At 39.8% G+C, this 24050-nt stretch overlaps 1 non-coding gene and 1 pseudogene across 1 annotated transcript; both read right to left on the reverse strand.

The window, feature by feature from the left end:
• LOC113851956 overlaps positions 1 to 24050 on the reverse strand; it is a 121652-nt pseudogene that overhangs the window by 77967 nt on the left and 19635 nt on the right.
• Positions 7061 to 7167, reverse strand: LOC113853441. The gene has a single exon (XR_003502613.1). It is a non-coding gene; the product is annotated as a small nucleolar RNA R71 (small nucleolar RNA).

The raw sequence follows: 24050 nt of genomic DNA on the forward strand, positions 1-24050 counted from the left end.
AGAGGACCCAGGCAAGACCCAAATTGGAATTTGGGCCCAAAGGTGCTAGGAGGCAAGAGAAAAACAGGGAACTCTTCCGATTAGTCCTAGCTGTCAGTTCCAAGATGATTCAGTGGCCGAGATGAGTTATGCACGCGTTCCTTAGCGACTCAGCAAAAGAGGGCCAGGCGAGACCCACATTGGAATTTGGGCCCAAAGGCGCCAGGAGGCAAGAGAGAGGCAGAGAACTCTTCTTATTAGTCCTAGCAGTGACTTCCAAGGTGTTTCAGCAGCCCGAGATGAGTTTTGGACGCGTTCCTTAGCGACTAAGCAAAAGATGACCCAGGCGAGACCCAAATTGGAATATGGGGCCAAAGGCGCCAGGAGACGAGAGAGAGGCAGAGAACTCTTCTTATTAGTCCTAGCAGTAACTTCCAAGGTGTTTCAGCGGCCCGAGCTGAGTTTTGCACGCGTTCCTTAGCGACTAAGCAAAAGAGGACCCAGGCGAGACCCAAATTGGAATTTAGGCCCAAAGGCGCCAGGAGGCGAGAGAGAGTCAGGAAACTCTTCCTATTAGTCCTAGCAGCCACTTCCAAGGTGTTTTAGTGGCTGGAGATAAGTTTTGGACGCGTTCCATAGCGACTCAGTAAAAGAGGCCCAGGCGAGACCCAAATTGGAATTTGGGGCCAAAGGCGCCAGGAGGCGAGAGAGAGGCAGAGAACTCTTCTTATTAGTCCTAGCAGTCACTTCCAAGGTGTTTCAGCGGCCCGAGATGAGTTTTGCACGCGTTCCTTAGCGACTAAGCAAAAGATGACCCAGGCGAGACCCAAATTGGAATTTAGTCCCAAAGACGCCAGGAGGCGAGAGAGAGAGAGAGAGACAGGGAACTCTTCCTATTACTCCTAGCAGCCACTTCCAAGGTGATTCAGTGCCCCGAGATGAGTTTTGCACGCGTTCCTTAGCGACTCAGCAAAAGAGGGCCTAGGCGAGACCCAAATTAGAATTTGGTCCAAAAGGTGCCAGGAGGCGAGAGAGAGTTAGGAAACGCTTGCTATTAGACTTAGCAGTCACTTCCAAGGGATTTCAGTGGCCCAAGAAGATTTTTGCACACGTTCCATAGCAACTCAGCAGAAGAGGGCCCAGGCGAGACCCAAATTGGAATTTGGGCCCAAAGGTGCCAGGAGGCGACAGTGGAATAGAGAACTCTTCCTATTAGTCCTAGCAGTCATTTCCAAGGTGTTTCAGCGGTCTGAGATGTCTTTTGCACGCGTTCCTTAGCGACTAAGCAAAAGATGACCGGGCGAGACCCAAATTGGAATTTTTGCCCAAAGGCTCCAGGAGGCGAGAGAGGATCAGGGAACTCTTCCTATTAGTCCTAGCATTCACTTCCAAGGTGATTCCGTGGCTCGAGATGTGTTTTGCACGCGTTCCTTAGCAACTCAGGACAAGAGGGCCCAGGCGACACCTAACTTAGAATTTGGGCGCAAAGGCGCCAGATGGCGAGAAAGAGACAGAGAACTCTTCTTATTAGTCCTAGCAGTCACTTCCAAGGTGTTTCAGCAGTCCCAGATGAGTTTTGCAAGCGTTTCATAGCGACTAAGCAAATGATGACCCAGGCGAGATCCAAATTGGAATTTTTTCGCAAAGGCGCCAGGAGGTGACAGAGAGACAGGGAGCTCTTCCTCTTAGTCCTAGCAGTCACTTCCAAGGTGTTTTAGCGGCCAGAGATGACTTTAACACTCGTTCCTTTGCGACTCAGCAAAAGAGGGCCCAGGCGAGACCCAAATTGTGATTTTTTCCCAAAGGCGCCAGGAGGGGAGAGAGAGGCAGAGAACTCTTCTTATTAGTCCTAGCAGTCACTTCCAAGATGTTTCAGTTGCCCGAGATGAGTTTTGCACACGTTTCGTAGCAACTCAGCAAAAGAAGGCCCAGGCGAGACCCAAATTGGAATTTGGGCCCAAAGGCGCTAGGAGGCGAGAGAGAGACAAAGAACTTTTCGTATTAGTCCTAGCAGTCACTTCCAAGGTGTTTTAGTGGCCCGAGATGAGTTTTGCAAGCGTTGCTTAACGACTTAGCAAAAGAGGACCCAGGCGAGACCCAAATTGGAATTTTGTCCCAAAGTCGCCATGAGATGAGAGAGAGAGAAGGAACTCTTCTTATTAGTCCTAGCTGTCACTTCCAGGGTGTTTCAGTGGTCCGAAATGAGTTTTGCACGCATTCCTTAGCGACTTAGCAAAAGAGAACCGAGGCAAGACCCAAATTGGAATTTGGTCCCAAAGGCGCCATGAGACGAGAGAGAGACAAGGAACTCTTCTTATTAGTCCTAACAGTCACTTCCATGGTGTTTAAGTGCCCAAAATGAGTTTTGCACGCGTTCCTTAGCGACTAAGCAAAAGAGGACCCAGGCGAGACCCAAATTGGAATTTGGTCCCAAAGGCGCCATTAGACGAGAGACAGACAGGGAACTCTTCTTATTAGTCCTAACAGTCACTTCCAAGGTGTTTCAGTGGCCCGAAATGAGTTTTACACGCGTTCCTTAGCAACTAAGCAAAAGAGGACCAAGGCGAGACTCAAATTGGAATTTGGTCCCAAAGGCGCCATGAGATAAGAGAGAGACAGGAAACTCTTCTTATTAGTCCTAGCAGTCACTTCCAAGGTGTTTCAGTGGCCCAAAATGAGTTTTGCACGCGTTCCTTAGCGACTAAGCATAGAAGACCCAGACGAGACCCAAATTGGAATTTGGTCCCAAAGGCGCCATGAGACGAGAGAGAGACAGGCAACTCTTCTTATTAGTCCTAACAGTCACTTCCAAGGTGTTTAAGTGCCCGAAATGAGTTTTGCACGCGTTCCTTAGCGACTAAGCAAAAGAGAACCAAGGCGAGACCCAAATTGGAATTTGGTCCCAAAGGTACCATTAGACGAGAGACAGACAGGGAACTCTTCTTATTAGTCCTAACAGTCACTTCCAAGGTGTTTCAATGGCCCGAAATAAGTTTTGCACGCTTTCCTTAACGACTAAGCAAAAGTGGACCCAGACGAGACCCAAATTGGAATTTGGTTCCAAAGGCACCATCAGACGAGAGAGAGACAGGGAACTCTTCTTATTAGTCCTAGCAGTCACTTCCAAGGTGTTTCAGTGGCCCGAAATGAGTTTTGCACGTGTTCCTTAGTGACTAAGCAAAAGAGGACCCAGGCGAGACCCAAATTGGAATTATTACCCAAAGGCGTCAGGAGGTGAGAGAGAGAGATAGGGAACTTTTCCCATTAGTCCTAGCATTCACTTCAAAGGTGATTCAGTGGCCCGTGATGAGTTTTGCACGCGTTCCTTAGCGACTCAGCAAAAGAGGACTCACGGGAGACCCAAATTGTAATTTGGGCCCGAAGGTGCCAAGAGGCGAGAGAGAGACAGGGAACTCTTCCTATTAGTCCTAGCAGTCACTTCAAGGTGATTCAGTGGCCCGAGATGAGTTTTGCACGCGTTCCTTAGCGACTCAGCAAAAGAGGGCCCAGGCGAGCCCAAGTTAAAATTTGCGCCCAAAGGCGCTAGGAGGCGAGAGAGAGTCAGGGAACTCTTCCTATTAGGCTTAGCAGTCACTTCCAAGGAATTTCAGTGGCCCAAGAAGAGTTTTGCACACGTTCCATGGCAACTCAGCAACAGAGGGCCCAGGCGCCAGGAGGCGAGAGAGGGATAGAGAACTCTTCTTAGTAGTCCTAGCAGTCACTTCCAAGGTGTTTCAGCGGCCCGAGATGAGTTTTGCAGGCGTTCCTTAGCGACTAAGCAAAAGATGACCTAGGCGAGACCCAAATTGGAATTTTTGCCCAAAGGTGCCAGGAGGTGAGAGAGAGACAGGCAGCTCTTCCTATTAGTCCTAGTAGTCACTTCCAAGGTGTTTCAGTGGCTCGAGATTAGTTTTGTACACGTTCCTTAGCGACTAACCAAAAGAGGACCGAGGCGAGACCCAAATTGGAATTTGGGCCCAAAGACGCTAGGAAGCAAGAGAGAGACAGGGAACTCTTCCTGTTAGTCCTAGCAGTCACATGCAAGGTGTTTTAGTCGCCGGAGATGAGTTTTGGACGAGTTCCTTAGCGACTAAGCAAAAGAGGACCCAAGCGAGACCTTAATTAGAATTTGGGCCAAAGGCACCAAGAGGCGAGGGAGAGACAGGGAACTCTTCCTATTAGTCCTAGCAGTCACTTCCAAGGTGTTTCAGTGGCCTAAGATGAGTTTTGCATGCGTTCCGTAGCGAGTTAGCAAAAGAGGACCCAGGCGAGACCCAAATTGGAATTTTTGCCAAAAGGCGCCAAGATGTGAGAGAGAGATAGGGAACTCTTCCTATTAGTCCTAGTAGTCACTTCCAAGGTGTTTCAGTGGCCTAAGATGAATTTTGCACGCATTGCTTAACGACTTAGCAAAAGGGGACCCAGGCGAGACCCAAATTGGAATTTGGTCCCAAAGGCGCCATGAGACGAGAAAGAAACAGGGAACTCTTCTTATTAGTCCTAGTGATGAATCCATATTTTGATTGATATTTTAGCATAATTCTAACACATTTGATAAGAAAAATATATAAAGAAAGCAGAAAAACTCAGAAAAAGAGAAGAAATTGAAGTTTTGTTTAAATTTGTAGTTATTTTAGCAATTGTGAAATTTTTGCTTAGGAATTAAGTTTTTAATCTTGTTTTTGTAGGAATAAATTGAGCAAGGATCATATCCATGGAGGTGTGATGACAAGGAAGAGGAAAGAAGCAAGTCTGACCTCCAAAAACACAAGAATAAGAAATTGTAGACTGGGCGTGATCACTATTGTCAGTGAAAGTGATCACTTCAGAGCTCAAAGAAGAAGTGAAGCCTGGGCGTTACCACTTTTATCATTAAAAGTGATAGTTCTAGAAAGGCAAAATATCAGGAAAGCTCTGCGTAACCACTATTGTCATCAAAAGTGATCGTTCCAGAGAGTCTTCAACTTGGCGAGTTGCGCGTAGTCACTTTTATCAGCAATAGTGATAACGCGCAACTACCTTGGCTCTGCGTTGTCACTTTTATCATCAAGAGTGATAGTTCCAGAGAGCTCTCAATATCAGGAAGTTGCACGTGGCCACTATTTCTGGGAAAAGTGTTAACGCGCAACCAAAAACTCTCTGTGTAACTACTATTGCTAATAAAAGTGATGACGTGAAAATCTGGGAAATTTTATAAATACCAGAAACGATCCGGAAAAAGGGGATTCAGTTCATCTTCAATTTTTTTAGTTAGATTCTCGTTAGAGGAAGTGAGAGAGAGGAGTGGGGATTCGAATCTTGGAGCTTTACGAAGAGGAATTGGAGTGGATCAAGCTTCTATGGCGTTTCTGAGTTTCTTCTTCTCTTCTTCTCTTTCTTTTCTTTTCTCTGCTGCCATGGCTGTGTAATTCGTTCATAGTTAGGGATTGTAGATCTGAAATAAACATGTTGAATTGATTTGGATTTGAATTTCATGCTTTGGAATAGATTGAGTGATTGATTCTGAACTTCACGTGGAAATTGAATGGAAATTTGATTAACTAAATTCAGAGGAACTCTTGTCAATGGAAATTGAATTTGTTCTTTAGATCTGAACAAATCACCGAGATTATAGTTTTCTTAGGGATAAGGAACTTTGATCTTGCAATCTTCTGGTTTCTTACACTTAAAGCAATATTGAATTGAATCAGATCTAAGGAATTAGAATGGTTTAATTGAATGTTAGGTTCACTGAGGTAAGGAATTAACCTCTGAATAATATAATGTGAAACTAATTGTCATTCTTTCCAATTGCTTGTTAATTCAGAAATTTATTGATTAAACATTAGAGTTTTGGTGAAGCAATTCCCTAGCTATGGTTTCTTCCTTTGTTATCACATAACTGTGTGTTCATTATTCTGTTTTCTGCAAGTTCATTTTACTTTTAATTGTTCTAGTTTGCTGTTATTACATGTTACTACTCTCCTTCCAATTTCGAAAAAGCTTAAATGGTTATAATTCTATGAAGTGGTATTTGAAACCTAAATTCCCTGTGGAGATGATATTTGGATCTTAAATTTACTCATTACTTGTTGCAATCCTAGTGCACTTACTAGTGTTAGATTGCGAACAACAAGTTTTTGGCGCCGTTGCTGGGGAATTTTGCATTTCAATATCATTAGTAGTAAAAAAGTAACTAGATTGAGCATTTATTTTGTTGCTTTGCTTTCAAATTGCTTTCTGCATAATTTTACTGCACCTTGTGTAGTATTCTGCTTAATATTTTTGTCTGCTGCATAGAATTTTTACATCCTTGTTTACCTGCAAAATTTCAGTTTTCATTGTTCTTCATATTTGTAATTGCCATTCTGCATATTTTTACATGATTTTACAATTCTGTAACTGCTAGATTTAAGTTTCTATATGCTTTTACTAATAGATTTTGCATGATTTCTGTTGTGCATTTCTGAATATCAATTGTAGTCTAAATTTGTTTTAATCTAATTTGCATATGCGTGGTAAAAACAAGAATAAATCAATTCTGGTCTTTGATCCTGACATAGACATAACTTTGAGAAGATTGAGAAAAGAGTCTAGAGCAGAAAAAGCCATAGGGAGTGATAGTGAATTAGAAGCTGTCCATTCTCCAGAATTTCAGAGTAATCCTAGAGTGAAAAGAACATCTACACCCTTGAGACAACCAAATCCAGCAATAGAAATGGCAGAGCAGAACAGAATTAGAACATTAGGGGACTATGCTATTCCTAACATGCAAGGTTTTAACTCTTCTATAATTAGGCCAACTATTCAAGCCAACCATTTTGAGATTAAACCTGCCCTACTACATTTAGTCCAACAGGCTCAGTTTTCTGGAGGAAATTCTGATGATCCTAACTTACATATTTCAAATTTTCTGCAGCTATGTGACACCATAAGAATGAATGGAGTTAGTGAATTAGCTATTAGATTAAGACTATTTCCTTTTTCCTTGAGAGATAGAGCAAAATGCTGGTTACAAGCTCAACCACAAGGAAGCATCACAACTTGGACAGAACTTGTGAATAAGTTTCTAACTAAGTACTTCCCTCCATCCAAAGCTGCTAAGTTGAGAGGAGAAATTACATCCTTTGTACAGCAAGAAGGAGAATCATTGTATGAAGCTTGGGAAAGATACAAAGAATTACTTAGAAGGTGTCCACATCATTGTATCCCAGATTGGATGCAATTGGAAACTTTTTATAATGGGATGAATGCAGTAACAAGAACAATGGTTGATGCTGCTGCTCGAGGTTCATTAAATACGAAATCCTTGGAAGAAGCTCAAAGAATTTTTGAGATGATGGCATATTCAATGTATCAGAATTCAAACTCAAGAAATCAAGAAATCAAGGAAGAAATTATGGTCATGAAGCTAAGGTTCTGGAAACTTTTCTTGCACAAAATCAGCTACAAAATCAAATGTTTTCAGAACAATTAGCTGCCTTAACACAACAAATCAGTAATCTGCAAACAGGGAGTATGCCTACCAGTCAGCTAAGTTGTGATTTTTGTGGAGGAAACCATGTAAATGGTGCATGTGAGGCATCCACAAGTGAACCACAAGAGCAAGTGAATTATATGAATAATTTTCAGAGACAACAGCCATCATATCCCCCTAGATTTCAATTTTTGAATAATAGAACTCAGCAGTATTCTAATTGGAATAATCAATATTCTGCTGCAAAGAATTCTAACTTAAATTTTCCTTTTTCTAATGCAGGTCCAGCAACACAACAGCCTTATTTTCAGAAGAATTCACCCACTCAACCTCAAGGAAATCAGAAATTTTTCCAAGCCTATGAATGAGAGGTTGACTGAGATAGAAGAAACTATGCTGCAATTCATGAAGGTGACTCAAACAAGCTTCAAGAACCAAGAAGCTTCCATGAAGAAACTAGAAACACAAATCGGACAATTAGCTGAACAACTATCCAGCAGGGATGAAGGAAGATTTCCAAGCAATACAGTAATCAATCCTAAATAGCAATGTCAAGCCATAACTACATGGAGTGGAGCTGTAGTTGCAAGTCCTAAACTAGCAGAAAAAGAAAGTAAATGATGCAGAAGAGAGAAAGATTGAACAAGATCTGTAACAGGGAAACTTTAAGCTATTGAAGAAAGACCATTCAGAAGAAAAAGTAGATGTTCCTATGAATTCTGGGAGGAAAACCAAAAAGCAACTCTTTGAGGAGGCTTGCAACTCTTTGAGGAAGCTTGTAAGCTAATAGATCCAGAAAAATACAAGAGGCTGCCCTATCCTCAAAGAGTCAAAAATCCTAAACAAGAGGAACAATTTGAAAGGTTTATGAATGTCTTTAAGAAATTACAAATTAACATTCCTTTTGCAGAAGCTTTGGAGCAAATGCCTTCATATGCAAAGTTTATGAAAGAACTACTTTCCAGAAAAAGAAAGCTAGAGCATGATAAAACAGTACCTTTGACAGAGGAGTGCAGTGCCATTCTCAAGAGAAAACTTCCTCAAAAGCTGAAAGATCCTGGATCATTTAGCATTCCTTGTGAAATAGGAAACTCACTGTGGGAAGAGCATTCTGTGACTTGGGAGCAAGTATAAATCTGATGCCATTAGCTGTTCTGCAGAAACTTGGCATAGAGGAAGTGAAGCCCACCAACATTACACTACAGTTAGCTGATAGATCATACACTTATCCATATGGAGTTGTTGAAGATTTATTAGTTAAAGTTGATAAGTTCATTTTTCCTGCAGATTTTGTAATCTGGATATAGAAGTGGATTCTAACATTCCTTTGATCCTAAGGAGACCATTTCTTGCAACCGGGAGAGCCTTAATAGATGTGCAGAAAGGTGAACTTATGCTTCGAGTTCAAGATGAGGAGGTAGTGTTTAATGTGTTTGAAGCTTTAAAATATCCAATTGAAGATAGTACATGTATGAAGGTAGATATACTTGATGCTTTTATTACACAACGCCATATTAATGAAATTGATGAACTTGCTGTGTTAGAAGAAATAATATCTACAGGGAATAACAAATCTGAACTTCTGCATGAAGAATACATCATGGAAGTGCAGCAACAACTAGAAGCTCTGCCAATTCAAAAATCTGCAGAAAATTTAGTGAAGGAGAAGCTAGAAAAGGATAATAAAGAAGAGGAAAAGCAAAAGCTAGAGCTGAAACAACTTCCTTCCCACCTGCGGTATGCATTTCTGGATGAGAAACATGAAAATCCAGTCATCATCAATAATGAACTTAAGGAAGAACAAGAGGAAAAATTGCTGAGAATTTTGAGAGAACACAAATCTGCAATTGGATGGAGTATTGCAGATCTGAAAGGTATAAATCCTTCATTTTGTAAGTATAGAATTTTATTTGAAGAGAATTTTAAGCTTGTTGTGCAGCCAGAAAGGAGGTTAAACCCAGCCATGAAAGAGGTAGTTAAAAAGGAGGTCATGAAACTGTTAGATGCAGGAATAATATACCCTATTTCTGACAGCAATTGGGTAAGTCCAGTCCAAGTTGTTCCAAAGAAAGGTGGTATGACAGTTGTACCTAATGAAAAGAATGAACTTGTCCCTACTAGGACTGTGACTGGATGGAGAATGTGCATAGACTATAGGAAATTAAATGATGCAACCAGAAAAGACCATTTCCCATTACCATTTGCAGATCAAATGCTAGAAAGACTTGCTGGACATTCATTTTATTGTTTTCTTGATGGGTATTCAGGATATAATCAAATAGTTGTGGATCCTTTGGATCAAAAGAAAGCTGCATTTACATGTCCATTCGGAGTCTTTGCATATAGAAGAATGCCATTTGGTTTGTGTAATGCCCCTGCCACTTTTCAAAGATGCATGCTTTCTATTTTTTCTGATTTGGTAGAAAACATCATAGAGGTATTCATGGATGATTTCTCTGTTTTTGGTGATTCTTTTGATGATTGTTTAGCTAATCTATCCACTGTTTTGCAGAGATGTCAAGACACTAACCTTGTGTTGAATTGGGAGAAGTGCCATTTTATGGTACAAGAAGGCATTGTCCTTGGTCACAAAATTTCAGAGAAAGGAATGGAGGTGGACCAAGCTAAGATAGAAGTCATTAGTAAATTGCCTCCACCTATCAATGTTAAGGGAGTTATAAGTTTTTTAGGACATGCTGGTTTTTATAGAAGATTCATAAAAGATTTTTGAATCATTGGAAATAAATGAAGAATTTCCAGATGAAAAGCTGTTTGCAGTGGATAACATGCCTTGGTTTGCTGACATTGCAAATTTTAAAGCCACTCAATTCATTCCAAAGAGGTTTACTTGGCAGCAAAAGAAGAAATTCTTACATGACAGCAAATTCTATGTGTGGGAAGACCCATACCTGTTCAAAATTGGAGTAGATGGGTTACTTAGAAGATGCATTCCACAAAGTGAGCAAGCTGAGATACTATGACAATGTCATAATTCAGAATATGGAGGCCACCATGCAAGTTCAAGGACTGCTGCAAAAGTTTTGCAAGCAGGTTTCTTTTGGCCTACACTCTTCAAAGATGCCAAGAGGTATGTGGAAAACTATGACAAATGTCAAAGAACTGGAAATATCTCAAGAAGACATGAGCTGCCATTAACCAACATCTTAGAAGTGGAACTATTTGATGTGTGGGGGATTGATTTCATGAGACCATTTCCCCCATCATTTTCACACGAATACATTCTAGTGGCAGTGGATTATGTGTCTAAATGGGTAGAAGCAGTTCCCACCAGATCAAATGATGCAAAGGTAGTGATTTCTTTTATAAGAAAGAACATTTTTTCAAGATTTGGTGTGCCTAGAGTGCTGATAAGTGATGGAGGTACTCACTTCTGCAACAAGTATCTTGAAGCTGTATTAATGAAATATGGTGTGAAGCATAAGGTTGCTACTCCATACCATCCACAAACAAGTGGACAAGTGGAGGTTTCAAATAAAGAAATCAAGCAAATTCTAGAGAAAGTAGTGAACAACTCAAGGAAGGATTGGTCAAAGAGGCTGGATGATTCATTATGGGCATATAGAACTGCTTTTAAAACTCCAATTGGTATGTCTCCATATCAGTTAGTATTTGGAAAGGCCTGTCACCTACCTCTAGAGCTGGAACATAGAGCATATTGGACTACAAAATGGCTTAACTTTGATCTATCAAGTGCTGGAAGGAAGAGAGTTCTGCAGCTGCATGAATTGGAGGAATTCAGACAGCAAGCTTATGAGAATGCAAAGTTGTATAAAGAAAGAACCAAAAGAATCCATGACAAGTTCATTCTGCAAAAAGATTTCAGACCTGGCCAGCAAGTGCTGCTATTCAATTCAAGATTAAAATTGTTTCCAGGAAAATTGAAATCTAGATGGTCTGGACCATTTTTAATTAAGAAGACTTCTCCCTTTAGAGCAATTCTTATAGAAGATCGGAAAATAGGGAGGGAATTCAAGGTCAATGGCCAAAGATTGAAGATCTATCATGGAGAAGAGTTTGCAAGAAACATATCATGCTTGAAATTGGTTCCTCTTGAGTGAGGAACAACTAATGTCAAGCTAGTGACATTAAAGAAGCGCTTTGTGAGAGGCAACTCACATTTCTAACCCAGTTTAAGCTTTCTATAGTGTTTTTAGAATTTTGCATATTAACGTTCTGTAAATTTTTGATATTCTACGAAAATTCTACAAAAATACTGCTGAATCTGATTTTCTGAGGTGCATTTGGAGGCTTAAACTGAGAATTGATGAGGTGAATGTGTAATTAAGAGTTTAAGATTCTGCATAATCTGATTTTACCAATTTCTGGAAGTTTCTGCATAATGTATGTGAATATTCTGCTGAATCTGACTTTCTGAGGCACAATTGAGATACTTAAATTGAGATTTAATGTTTAGAGTGTGTATTTGATGGATTCGAAAGTGAAAATTGAATTTATTGAGGTTTTAGAGGTATTTGATTAATGAGAGGAGTCACTATTTTGTAGAAAAGGAGCTACGCAGAGAGTTCAGTTTGGAGAATCCATGCTAGAACAATCACTTTTTCTGATAAAAGTGACCACGTAGAGACAGATGGGAAAATGAGCTCTCTGGAACGCTTCCTTTTTCTGTCAGAAGTGACTACGCACAGGTAAGTAAACTTCTAATATTTCTGCGTTAGTACTTTTATTGAAAAAAGTTATCACTTTGCTGCGCGTTATCACTTTGCTCAGCAATAGTGATAACGCGCGCCTCACTCTGAAAAATTCACTCTCTGGAACATTCACTCTTTCAAATAATAGTGATTACGCTGGGAACAATTAATTTTACAATGTTTATTTTTGTTTAAAAAAATTTGTCACGTGCCCAGTGTAACCATATATAATCCCTAACCTGAGCACGCACACACACTTTTCATGCTTGAAACTTCATCTCTGTCTAAGCTTTCTCTGCAAATCTCACTCTCTGTGTGCGTCGACCTAGAATCAACAAGCATTTCTCATTCAATACTACATCTTCCTGCAAGGTACACTTACTCTCATCCCTCTGTAACTGTAGCTAGGGTTTTTTGCGTTTAAAAATTTGGAAAAATGTAGAATGGGATACTGAGGCACTGTAGGAACAATACACTGAAGAAGTCTTCCCTGTCATTTATTGAGCATTCAAATCTGCATTGTACATATTTGAATAAAAGTTCTGCAGAAATTGGGATGACCTAAAAAGAATTCAGTGAAAACGTTTGAACTAAGACTGTTGAATGAGATTAACTGCAACCATACATTGCATGTAATGCAATCGAATGTTTGGAAAATACCAGGACAAGTAATTCTGCATTACTTTGATAGAATAACTTTTTGCTGAGAATGATTGGGTTGCAAAATATGTTTGAAAATTAGTTGAAACTTGAAAATATTGCTCTGCGCTACCCTAATTTTTAATGACAGTGAACACATCCTGAATTTTCAGCTTAGGAGTATCTAAATTTCTCTGAATGTGATGCATTAAGGTTGAGCATCTATTCTGTGCATCTGTATAATACATGTTTTGACAACAGACTTAAATTCATCACACTCTGAAGCTAATTGGTTCAAAATAGAATGAATAATACTCTAAATAGCTGTTCTCTGTCATGTATGTTAGTTTGATGGAAGGGTTGAAATCACATTGCATTATATGAACCACATCTCTGCAGAATCTGAACTGATAGCAACAGAATTTTCTGAAACTGTGGAATTGGAAATTAGAATGCATAACTGTGCTGAAATTGAGATTAGACATTAAATTGGGGATATCTGAAGTGCATATTTGATTGCAAAATGAATACAACTTGTGAATTTTTGCTGTCAGCACAAAATTAGTTTGAAAATTTGGTTAAGACATGTAATTATCTTTCTGCGTTACCCTGATATTTGATAAGAGTGTGCACTCTGAAATTCTACTGTTAGATTTTGCATGTTTTGACTAAGTTGTGTAATTTGGTGTTGGTATTTGAATGTGAATGATATTATTAGCAGATTGCATGATGAGAAGTATTAGAAAATTTAAATTTCTACAAACTGCTTGATTGAACTTTCTGCAGTATAGGATTATTCTTGGGTTCTAAAATTTTAAACTGACAATTACTCCTTTCTCGCAGAAAATTACAAAATGGTTAGGACTTCATTCAACACACCTGTAGGTCCTCCTAAGAAGAAGCAAGCTGCATCTTCTACCACTCCTAAGAAGAAGCGAGCTGCATCCCAACAAGAAGATCCAGCCGAAATCTCCAAGCTGCAGCATCAAAGAGGGCCAGAACTGATGGTGTCTCAAGTTCCTTACCTATTCAGATCTCTGAACCCTCACCTTCTCCCTCACCTCAGACAAGATCATCTGTACCTACATCTGAACTTTCACCTTCTCCACCACCTCCAACAAGATCTCCTTCACCTACACCATCACCCCCACCAAGAACAGCTGCACCCTCAGGATCTTCACCACCTGCCACACATGATCCAAGATTTAGAAGTTTGGCTCATGAAAACTTCTTCAGAGCCAACATTCTAAGAAGAAAAATTGTTCCTGACAGAGCATTCCAAATAGCTGGGAACAATTACCCTGAATTCAAGGAGGAAATCCAGAAAAGAGGCTGGGAATTCTTTTGTGCAACAGCTGGCCTGGGTTGGAGGGAAATCACTCAGGAATTCTATGCCAATGCCATGAGGTTTAAAGGAAAAGGAATCCCTAAGTTCAGCTCCATGGTCAAGGGCATGAGAATTGACTTCTCACCAGCAAACATTAACAGGGTGCTGGAAATTAATTCTGCACAACATGCTGCACAGCTGGACTTCAAAATATTTAAGGAAAGTCCAGATATTGATTTTCTGCAAATTCTTGAAAGAATTGGGAAACCAGGCACCACATGGGAGCTCAACCAATCTAAGAAGCCAAAGCATATTGTCACCAAGAATCATCTGCCCTTTGCCAAAGTATGGAGCATGTTTATATTAAATTCTTTCATGCCTGTCGAACATAGCTCCATACTAGCTGTGAAGAGGGCTGCTCTGCTTTTTGCCATAGTCTCTGACATCTACATAGATGTGGGAGAAGTAATAAGTGAATGTATTTTAGGAATACTGAAGACAAAAAGGGATTCATTAGCCTTCCTTTCAGTAATTACATTACTTTGTGAAGACGCAGGAGTAGAGTTTGGTGATTATCAAGAGAAAATTAGAGCTGCACCATCCATTTCTGCAGCTCTGATCAAAGAGATTTAAGCAACTGTTTCCTGCACCTCTGCAGCCCCAATTCCTTCACAATTCAGGAAAAAGAACCGATGATGATGAAGGACACTCTGAAGCAGCTAGCTGAAGGGCAGAATCAATTGGCTGAAAGGCAGACTGAGCTGCACAATAGCCTCAAAGCTGGAGTCATGTTAATGGAATGTATTATGCTGAATATTGGTCAGAAATTGGGAATGACCAAAGAAGAAATGTATCATACTCCAGACTTGGCAGAGAATGCCCAGTGCCTTCGTTCTTCTGTTTTTAAGAATATGCCAATATACAGAACCCACTTTCCTCAGCCACCATTTGAAGAGGTAGTGGAAGAAGAAGAAGAAGAAGAAGGTTCTGATGAGGAAAGCTCAGAGGAAGAAGATGCAGCAGAAGATTAGTTTAGGAATTTATTTTCTGTTATTAGGATTTTGTAAATTTCTGGTAGTTTTAAACTTTTTAGGTTGTAATCACTATTTGGTACAATTTGGGTTGAATTTCATATACTTGTTTTGCAATTATATTAGTTTTTAACTAATTACCTTTCTCTTGTTGCGAATTGATGGAATTCTGGTGTTTTTGTGCAGAGAATGTCACACACACAACACTCACACACATTGGATGATGACACTTGCACAAGCTGCCATGAAAGGGGGTTTCATTCTCTACCTCTTGTTCATGTGTTAGCTTCACATTATACTGAATTAATTTTGAAAAACACCAAAATACTAGAATAGATAATAAACTGCTGGCTGTGAATTTTGTGTGAATTTCTTTTTAAGTTGTTTTTCCCATTCTCAAAATAAGATCACACTTGTATTTTCAAAAATGAGGCAGTTGCCACTAGGTGCATATATTTCTGAAAAGTGCATTGTGTTTTCATTAATCCACATGATCACTTATAAATGCCTAGTGAGACTTGAGCTGCCTATTTCTTTTTCTTATGTGATTAATCAGATTTTACTGCATTCTCTAGAACTTGCCCTTGTTCTTAATTGAAAATGCATGTTACAGTTCTCACACACATGATAGAGGCCATGTTTGATATACTTAGTTAGCCAAAAATGCATTCCCTTATGATTAATTGCCCTAGTTTACCCCTTTGAGCTTAATATTCCCGTTTCTTGAGCTAACTTCATTACAAGCCTTGCTGAAAAACCAATTTTACCATTCAAATTAATCAAAGGCATTGTGAGTTTAATCAAGAATGAGTTTTAAAACTAAGTTTAGGGTAGCATCCATTTATGTTGCTTAAGGACAAGCAAATTTTTAAGTTTGGGGTAGGGGAATAGCAAGCTATCTAAGTTTGAGTTCAAAAAGTCAGAAAGAAAGAACAAAAGTGCTGCAGAAAAATGAAAAATTATGCAACAAAACTGTGGAAAGAGTAAAACATGAGTTCAAAACAGAATCTGAGTTGAAAAGAGCAAATTGGATATGAAAAAGAAGAAATTCGCAGTAAACTGTTGCAGAGAAAGAGAAAGAAATTCAAAGAAAAGAAAAGAGTAAATGGAAGCAAGAAAAGAAAAAGAAAAATGAAAATTCTGCTGCACAAAAACAATTTGTTTGTTGCATTATTGAAGGATTTAATGTGAATTGATGCTAAACCAGACTAGTTTTAAAGTCATTCACTCAAAAATGCCTCTGATCTTTTGAAATTGCAACTTGTTTCTTATTTTGTTCAGTATCTACCTTAACCTAAGCCCTGTTATAAACTGTAAAAAGTCCTCTTGATGTGTGATTGGTTGTACTAAGCAGAGGAGATGGAGAAATTGGGCAAGCATATGGTAGAGTGCAGCTGAATTGGTGATTAAAGAGAGAAAACAGTACCTAAACACTGTTGAGAAATGAGGGAAACACTGTCCAGTGAGAAGTGATCATGATTTTTAATGTTTCTCACATGAACTTGGCTGATATATATTCATTTAGATAGCAAATCTTGCTCCAAATTTAATGAATGCATTGTGATTGCAATGATGAGTAATTGGATGAACATCTTAAATGAAAATTATGCAGAAAACACAAAACTGTAAATTGAAAATCTTAGAAAAGCAGGTTGCTAATTGGTTTTTGAAAAGTGGAAGAATTACCCTTGGTTTAGTTTGATTTGCTTGAGGACAAGCAAAAATTCAAGTTTGGGGTAGTGATGAATCCATATTTTGACTGATATTTTAGCATAATTCTAACACATTTGATAAGAAAAATATATAAAGAAAGCAGAAAAACTCAAAAAAAGAGAAGGAATTGAAGTTTTGTTTAAATTTGTAGTTATTTTAGCAATTGTGAAATTTTTGCTTAGGAATTAAGTTTTTAATCTTGTTTTTGCAGGAATAAATTGAGCAAGGATCATATCCATGGAGGTTTGATGACAAGGAAGAGGAAAGAAGCAAGTCTGATCTCCAAAAACACAAGAATAAGAAATTGCAGACTGGGCGTGATCACTATTGTCAGTGAAAGTGATCACTTCAGAGCTCAAAGAAGAAGTGAAGCCTGGGCGTTACCACTTTTATCATAAAAAGTGATAGTTCCAGAGAGGCAAAATATCAGGAAAGCTCTGCGTAACCACTATTGTCATCAAAAGTGATCGTTCCAGAGAGTCTTCAACTTGGCGAGTTGTGCGTAGTCACTTTTCTCAGCAATAGTGATAACGCGCAACTACCTTGGCTCTGCGTTGTCACTTTTATCATCAAGAGTGATAGTTCTAAAGAGCTCTCAATATCAGGAAGTTGCGCGTGGCCACTATTTCTGGGAAAAATGTTAACGCGCAACCAAAAACTCTCTGCGTAACTACTATTTCTAATAAAAGTGATGACGTGAAAATCTGGAAAATTTTATAAATACCAGAAACGATCCGAAAAAAGGGGATTCGGTTCATTTTCAGGTTTTTTAGTTAGATTCTCGTTAGAGGAAGTGAGAGAGAGGAGTGGGGATTCGAATCTTGGAGCTTCACGAAGAGGAATTAGAGTGGAGCAAGCTTCCATGGCGTTTCTGAGTTTCTTCTTCTCTTCTTCTCTTTCTTTTATTTTCTCTGTTGCCATGGCTGTGTAATTCGTTCATAGTTAGGGATTGTAGATCTGAAATAAACATGTTGAATTGATTTGGATCTGAATTTCAAGCTTTGGAATAGATTGAGTGATTGATTCTGAACTTCACGTGGAAATTGAATGGAAATTTGATTAACTAAATTCAGAGGAACTCTTGTCAATGGAAATTGAATTTGTTCTTTAGATCTGAACAAATTACCGAGATTATAGTTTTCTTAGGGATAAGGAACTTTGATCTTGCAATCTTCTGGTTTCTTACACTTAAAGCAATATTGAATTGAATCAGATCTAAGGAATTAGAATGGTTTAATTGAATGTTAGGTTCACTGAGTTAAGGAATTAACCTCTGAATAATATAATGTGAAACTGATTGTCATTCTTTCCAATTGCTTGTTAATTCAGAACTTTATTGATTAAACATTAGAGTTTTGGTGAAGCAATTCCCTAGCTATAGTTTCTTCCTCTGTTATCACATAACTGTGTGTTCATTGTTCTGTTTTCTGCAAGTTCATTTTACTTTTAATTGTTCTAGTTTGCTGTTATTACATGATACTACTCTCCTTCCAATTTCGACAAAGCTTAAATGGTTATAATTCTATAAAGTGGTATTTGAAACCTAAATTTCCTGTGGAGACGATATTTGGATCTTAAATTTACTCATTACTTGCTGCAATCCTAGTGCACTTGCTAGTGTTAGATTGCGAACAACACCTAGCAGTCACTTCCAAGGTGTTTCAGTGGCCTGAAATGAGTTTTGCACGCGTTCCTTAGCGACTAAGCAGAAGAGGACCAAGGCGAGACCCAAATTGGAATTTTTGTCCAAAGGCGCCAGGAGGCGAGAGAGAGACAGGGAACTCGTCCTAGCAGTCACTTCCAAGGTGATTCAGTGGCCCGAAAAGAGTTTTGCACACGTTTCTTAGCGACTAAGCAAAAGAAGGCCCAGGCGAGACCCAAACTGAAATTTGGGCCCAACGGTGCCAAGAGGTGAGAGAGAAACGGGAAAGTCTTCCTATTAGTCCTAGCAGTCACTTGCAAGGTGTTTCAAAGGCCCAAAATGAGTTTTGCACGCGTTCCTTAGTGACTAAGCAAAAGAGGACCCAGACGAGACCCAAATTGGAATTTGGTCCCAAAGGTACCATGAGACGACAGAGAGACAGGGAACTCTTCTTATTAGTCCTAGCAGTCACTTGCAAGGTGTTTCAGCGGCCCGAGAAGAGTTTTGCACGCGTTCCTTAGTGATTAAGCAAAAGAGGACCCAGGCGAGACCCAAATTGGAATATGGTCCCAAAGGCGCCATGAGACGAGAGAGAGACAGGGAACTCTTCCTATTAGTCCTAGCAATCACTTCCAGGGTGATTCAGTGGCCCGAAAAGAGTTTTGCACGCGTTCCTTAGTGACTAAGCAAAAGAGGACCCAGGCGAGACCTAAATTGGAATTATTGCACAAAGGCGTCAGGAGGTGAGAGAGAGAGATAGGGAACTTTTCCCATTAGTGCTAGCATTCACTTCCAAGGTGATTCAGTGGCTCGTGATGTGTTTTGCACGCGTTCCTTAGCGACTCAGCAAAAGAAGACTCACGCGAGACCCAAATTGTAATTTGGGCCCAAAGGTGCCAAGAGGCAAGAGAGAGACAGGGAAGTCTTCCTATTAGTCCTAGCAGTCACTTCCATGGTGATTCAATGGCCCGAGATAAGTTTTGCACGCATTCCTTAGCGACTAAGCAAAAGATGACGCAGGCGACACCCAAATTGGAATTTTTGGCCAAAGGCGCCAGGAGGCGAGAGAGAGACGGGGAACTCTTCCTATTAGTCCTAGTAGTCACTTCCAAGATGATTTAGTGGCCCGAGATGAGTTTTGCACGCGTTTCTTAACGACTTAGCAGAAGAGAACCGAGGCGAGACCCAAATTGGAAGTTGGGCCCCAAGGCGCCAGGAGGCAAGAGAGAATCAAGGAACTCTTCCTATTAGTCCTAGCAGTCACTTCCAAGGTGATTCAGTGGCTCGAGATAACTTTTGCACTTGTTCCTTAGCGACTCAACAAAAGAGGACCCAGGCGAGACCCAAATTGGAATTTGGGCCCAAAGGCGCCAGGAGGCGAGAGAGAGATAGGGAACTCTTCCTATTACTTCTAGCAGTCACTTCCAAGCTGATTCAGTGGCCCGAGATGAGTTTTGCACGTGTTCCTTAGTGACTCAGCAAAAGAGGACCCAGGCGAGACCCAAATTGGAATTTAGGCCCAAAGGCGCTAGGAGGCGAGAGAGAGACTGGGAAGTCTTCCTTTTAGTTCAAGCAGTCACTTCATGGGTTTTTAAGTGGCCTGAAATGAGTTTTGCACGCGTTCCTGAACGACTAAGCAAAAGAGGACCCAAGCGAGATCCAAATTGGAATTTGGGCCCAAAGGCGCTAGGAGGCGAGAGAGAGACAGGAAACTCTTCCTATTAGTCCTAGCAGTCACTTCTAAGAGGTTTCAGCGACTAAGCAAAATTGGACCCAGAAGAGACCCAAATTAGAATTTAGGCGCAAAGGCGCCAGGAGGCGAGAGAGAAACAGGGAACTCTTCCTATTAGTCCTAGTAGTCACTTCCAAGGTGATTCAGTGGCCCGAGATGAGTTTTGCATGTGTTCCTTAGCTACTAAGCAGAAGAGGACCCAGGCGAGACCCAAATTGGAATTTGGGCCCAAAGGCGCCAGGAGTTGAGAGAGAGACAAGGAACTCTTCCTATTAGTCATAGCAGTCACTTCCAAAGTGATTCAGTGGCCTGACATGAGTTTTGCACGTGTTCCTTAGCGACGCAGCAAAAGAGGACCTAGGCGAGACCCAAATTGGGGCCCAAAGGCTCTAGGAGGCGTGAGAGAGACTGGGAAGTCTTCCTATTAGTCCTAGCAGTCACTTCCAAGGTTTTTAAGTGGCCCGAAATGAGTTTTGCACGCGTTCCTGAACGACTAAGCAAAAGAGGACCCAGGCGAGACCCAAATTGGAATTTGGGACCAAAGGCGCCAGGAGGCGAGAGAGAGACAGAGAACTCTTCCTATTAGTCCTAGCAGTCACATCGAAGGTGTTTCAGTGGCCCTAGATGAGTTTTGCACGCATTCCTTAGCGACTTAGCAAAGGAGGACTCAGGCAAGAACCAAATTGGAATTTAGGCCCAAAGGTGCCAGGAGGCGAGAGAGAGACAGGACACTCTTCTTATTAGTTCTAGCAGTCACTTCCAAGGTGTTTCAGTGGCCCGAGATGAGGTTTGCACGTGTTCCTTAGCGACTAAGCAAAAGAGGACCCAGGCGAGACCCAAATTGGAATTGCTGCCCACAGGCGCTACGAGGCGAGAGAGAGACATGGAACTCTTCCTATTAGTCCTAGCACTCACTTCCAAGATGATTCAGTCCCCCGAGATGAGTTTTGCACGCGTTCCTTAGCAACGCAGCAAAAGAGGGCCCAGGCGAGATCCAAATTCGAATTTGAGCCCAAATGCGCCAGGAGGCGAGAGAGAGACAGAGAACTCTTCCTATTAGTCCTAGCAGTCACTTCTAAGGTGTTTCAATGGCCCGAGATGAGTTTTGCATGGGTTCCTTAGCGACTAAGCAAAAGAGGAACCAGGTGAGACCCAAATTGGAAATTTTGCCCAAAGGCGCTAGGAGGTGAGAGATGTTGTTCGCAATCTAACACTAGCAAGTGCACTAGGATTGCAGCAAGTCACTAAGATCAGAATATCGTCTACACAGGGAATTTAGGTTTCAAGTACCACTTCACAGAATTATAACCATTTGAGCTATACGAAATTTGGAATGAGATTTGTAACATATAATAGCAGTAACCAAAGTAATTAAAGCAAAGAACTTGCAGAAAAACAGGGTATGTAATAAGTTGAGATAGGAATGAAGAATAGTTAGGAATTTACTTCACAAGAATATCAGTGTTAATTCAATTATGCCTCCGAACATTCAAGAACTTGGTTAATTGACAATCAGTTTCGCAAGGCAATAGCCAAAGGTTAATTCCTTAACTCATTGGCCCTAACAAGCAACTAAACCACCCTAATCCCTTAGGTGAAGTTCAATTTCAAGTTGCATTAAGACTTAGAACCTTAAGATTGCAGAATTAGGTCTCCTTATTTCTAAGAAATCCCCAAATTCTGATTGCTAACTCAGACTAGAGAAGCAAATCCAACTTCCATTGGTAATTGTTCCTCTAAGATGAATCAAACGAATTTCCATTCATAGATTGCAAGAGAAACAGAATTCACAATTCAATTAATCCAAGAACTCAAAATTCAGAAGCAAGAGTCAAATTAATTCATCAATTCGAGTTCCATAAACCCCTAACTACAAGAAAACTACTCAGACATGGGAGAAGAGAAAGAGAAAGAAGAAGAAGAAAAAGAAAAACTCTAAGAAGCCATAGCCGAAAGCTCCAATCCGATTCCTCTTTATGGAAGCTTCAAGACTTGACCCCAATCTTCTCTCTCAATCTCTCTCAATGACAATTTAACAGAAAAATGAAAAATATAACTGAACTCCGAAAAATCTGCATGTTTCTGTTATTTATAGAATTTTCCAAATTTGCGCGTTATCACTTTTATGAGAAATAGTAGCCACGCAGAAGGTTTATGGTTGCGCGTTAACACTTTTATGAGAAAAAGTGTCCACGCACAACTTTCCTGATATTTAAGGCTCTCTGGAACTATCACTTTTGCTGATAAAAGTGACTACGCAGAGCTCAAGTGGTTGCGCGTAATCACTCTTATGAATAAGAGTGATTACGCGTAACTCGCCAGGTTGAAGGCTCTCTGGAACGTTCACTTTCGCTGATAATAGTGATCATGCAGAGCTTTTCCTGATATTTGCCACTCTGGAACGCTCACTTTTACTGATAAAAGTGATAACGCCCAAGCTTTCTTTTTCTTTGAACTCTGGAGTGATCACTTTTACTGACAATAATGATCACGCCCAGTCTGCACTTTCTTGGTCTTGTGTTTTTGGAGTCTAGACTTACTTCTTTCTTCTTCCTTGTCTTCAAGCCTGCATTTCTATGATTCTTGCTCAATTTATTCCTTCAAAAACAAGATTAAAAACTTAATTTCTAAGGAAAAATTTCATAATTGCTAAGATAACTACAAATTTAAACAAAACTTCAATTCATTCTATTTTTTTTAGTTTTTCTGCTTTCTTGATATATTTTTCTTGTTAAATGTGTTAGAATTATGCTAAAATATTAGTAAAAATATGGAATCATCACTACCCCAAACTTGAATTTTTGCTTGTCCTCAAGCAAATCAAACTAAACCAAGGCTAATTCCTCCATTCTTCAAGAATCATTTCAAAAACTATTTTTCTCAGATTTTCAATTTACCGTTCTATGTTTTCTGCATAATTTTTCAATTAAGATGTTCATCTTATTACTCATCAATGCAATCACAATGCATTCATCAAATTTTAAGCAAGAACTGGTATCTAAGTTCATATATATCAGCCAAGTTCATGTGAGAAACAATAAAAAGCATGATCACTTCTCACTAGACAGTGTTTCTCTCATCACTCAACAATGTTTATTTGTTGTTTTCTCTCTGAATCATCAATTCAACTACACTCTACCATATGCTTGCCCAATTTCTCCATCTCCTCTGCTTAATACAGTTAATCACACATCTAGAGGGCTTTTTACAAGTTATAGCATGGCTTAGGTTAAGGCAGATACTGAACAAAATAAGAAGCAATTTGCAATTTCAAAAAAAATCAGAGGCATTTTGAGTGAATGACTGAAAGACTAACCTGATTTTGCCTTATTTCTCACTAACTTCCTCAATATTAAAGCAAACAATTTGTTTTTGTGCAGCAGATTTTTCATTTTGATTTTTCTTTCCTTGCTTTCATGAGTTCAAATTTTCTTTTTTTGCAGCATTTTGCTGTAATTCTTTTTCTCTTGAACTCATATTTTTTTTTTCACTTTTCAGAATTTCCTACAGCCAGTTTTACTGCATAATTTCTTTATTTTTCTACAACACTGTATTTTTATTTTCTGACTTTAGATAGCTTTTCAGACTTTAGATAGCCTGTTATTCCCCTACCCCAAACTTATAAATTTGCTTGTCCTCAAGCAACATAATTGGATGCTACCCCAAACTTAGTTTTAAAACTCATTCTTGATTAAACTCACAATGCCTCTGATTAATTTGAATGGTAAAATTGGTTTTTCAGCAAGGTTTGTAATGAAGTTAACTCAAGAAAAAGGAATATTAAGCTCAAAGGGGTACACTAGGGCAATTAATCATAAGGGAAGGCATTTTAGGCTAACTAAGGATATCAATCATGGCCTC

This window comes from Abrus precatorius, unplaced genomic scaffold (assembly GCF_003935025.1).
Source record: "Abrus precatorius isolate BTA unplaced genomic scaffold, Abrus_2018 Scaffold10, whole genome shotgun sequence".
Taxonomy (NCBI): domain Eukaryota; kingdom Viridiplantae; phylum Streptophyta; class Magnoliopsida; order Fabales; family Fabaceae; genus Abrus; species Abrus precatorius.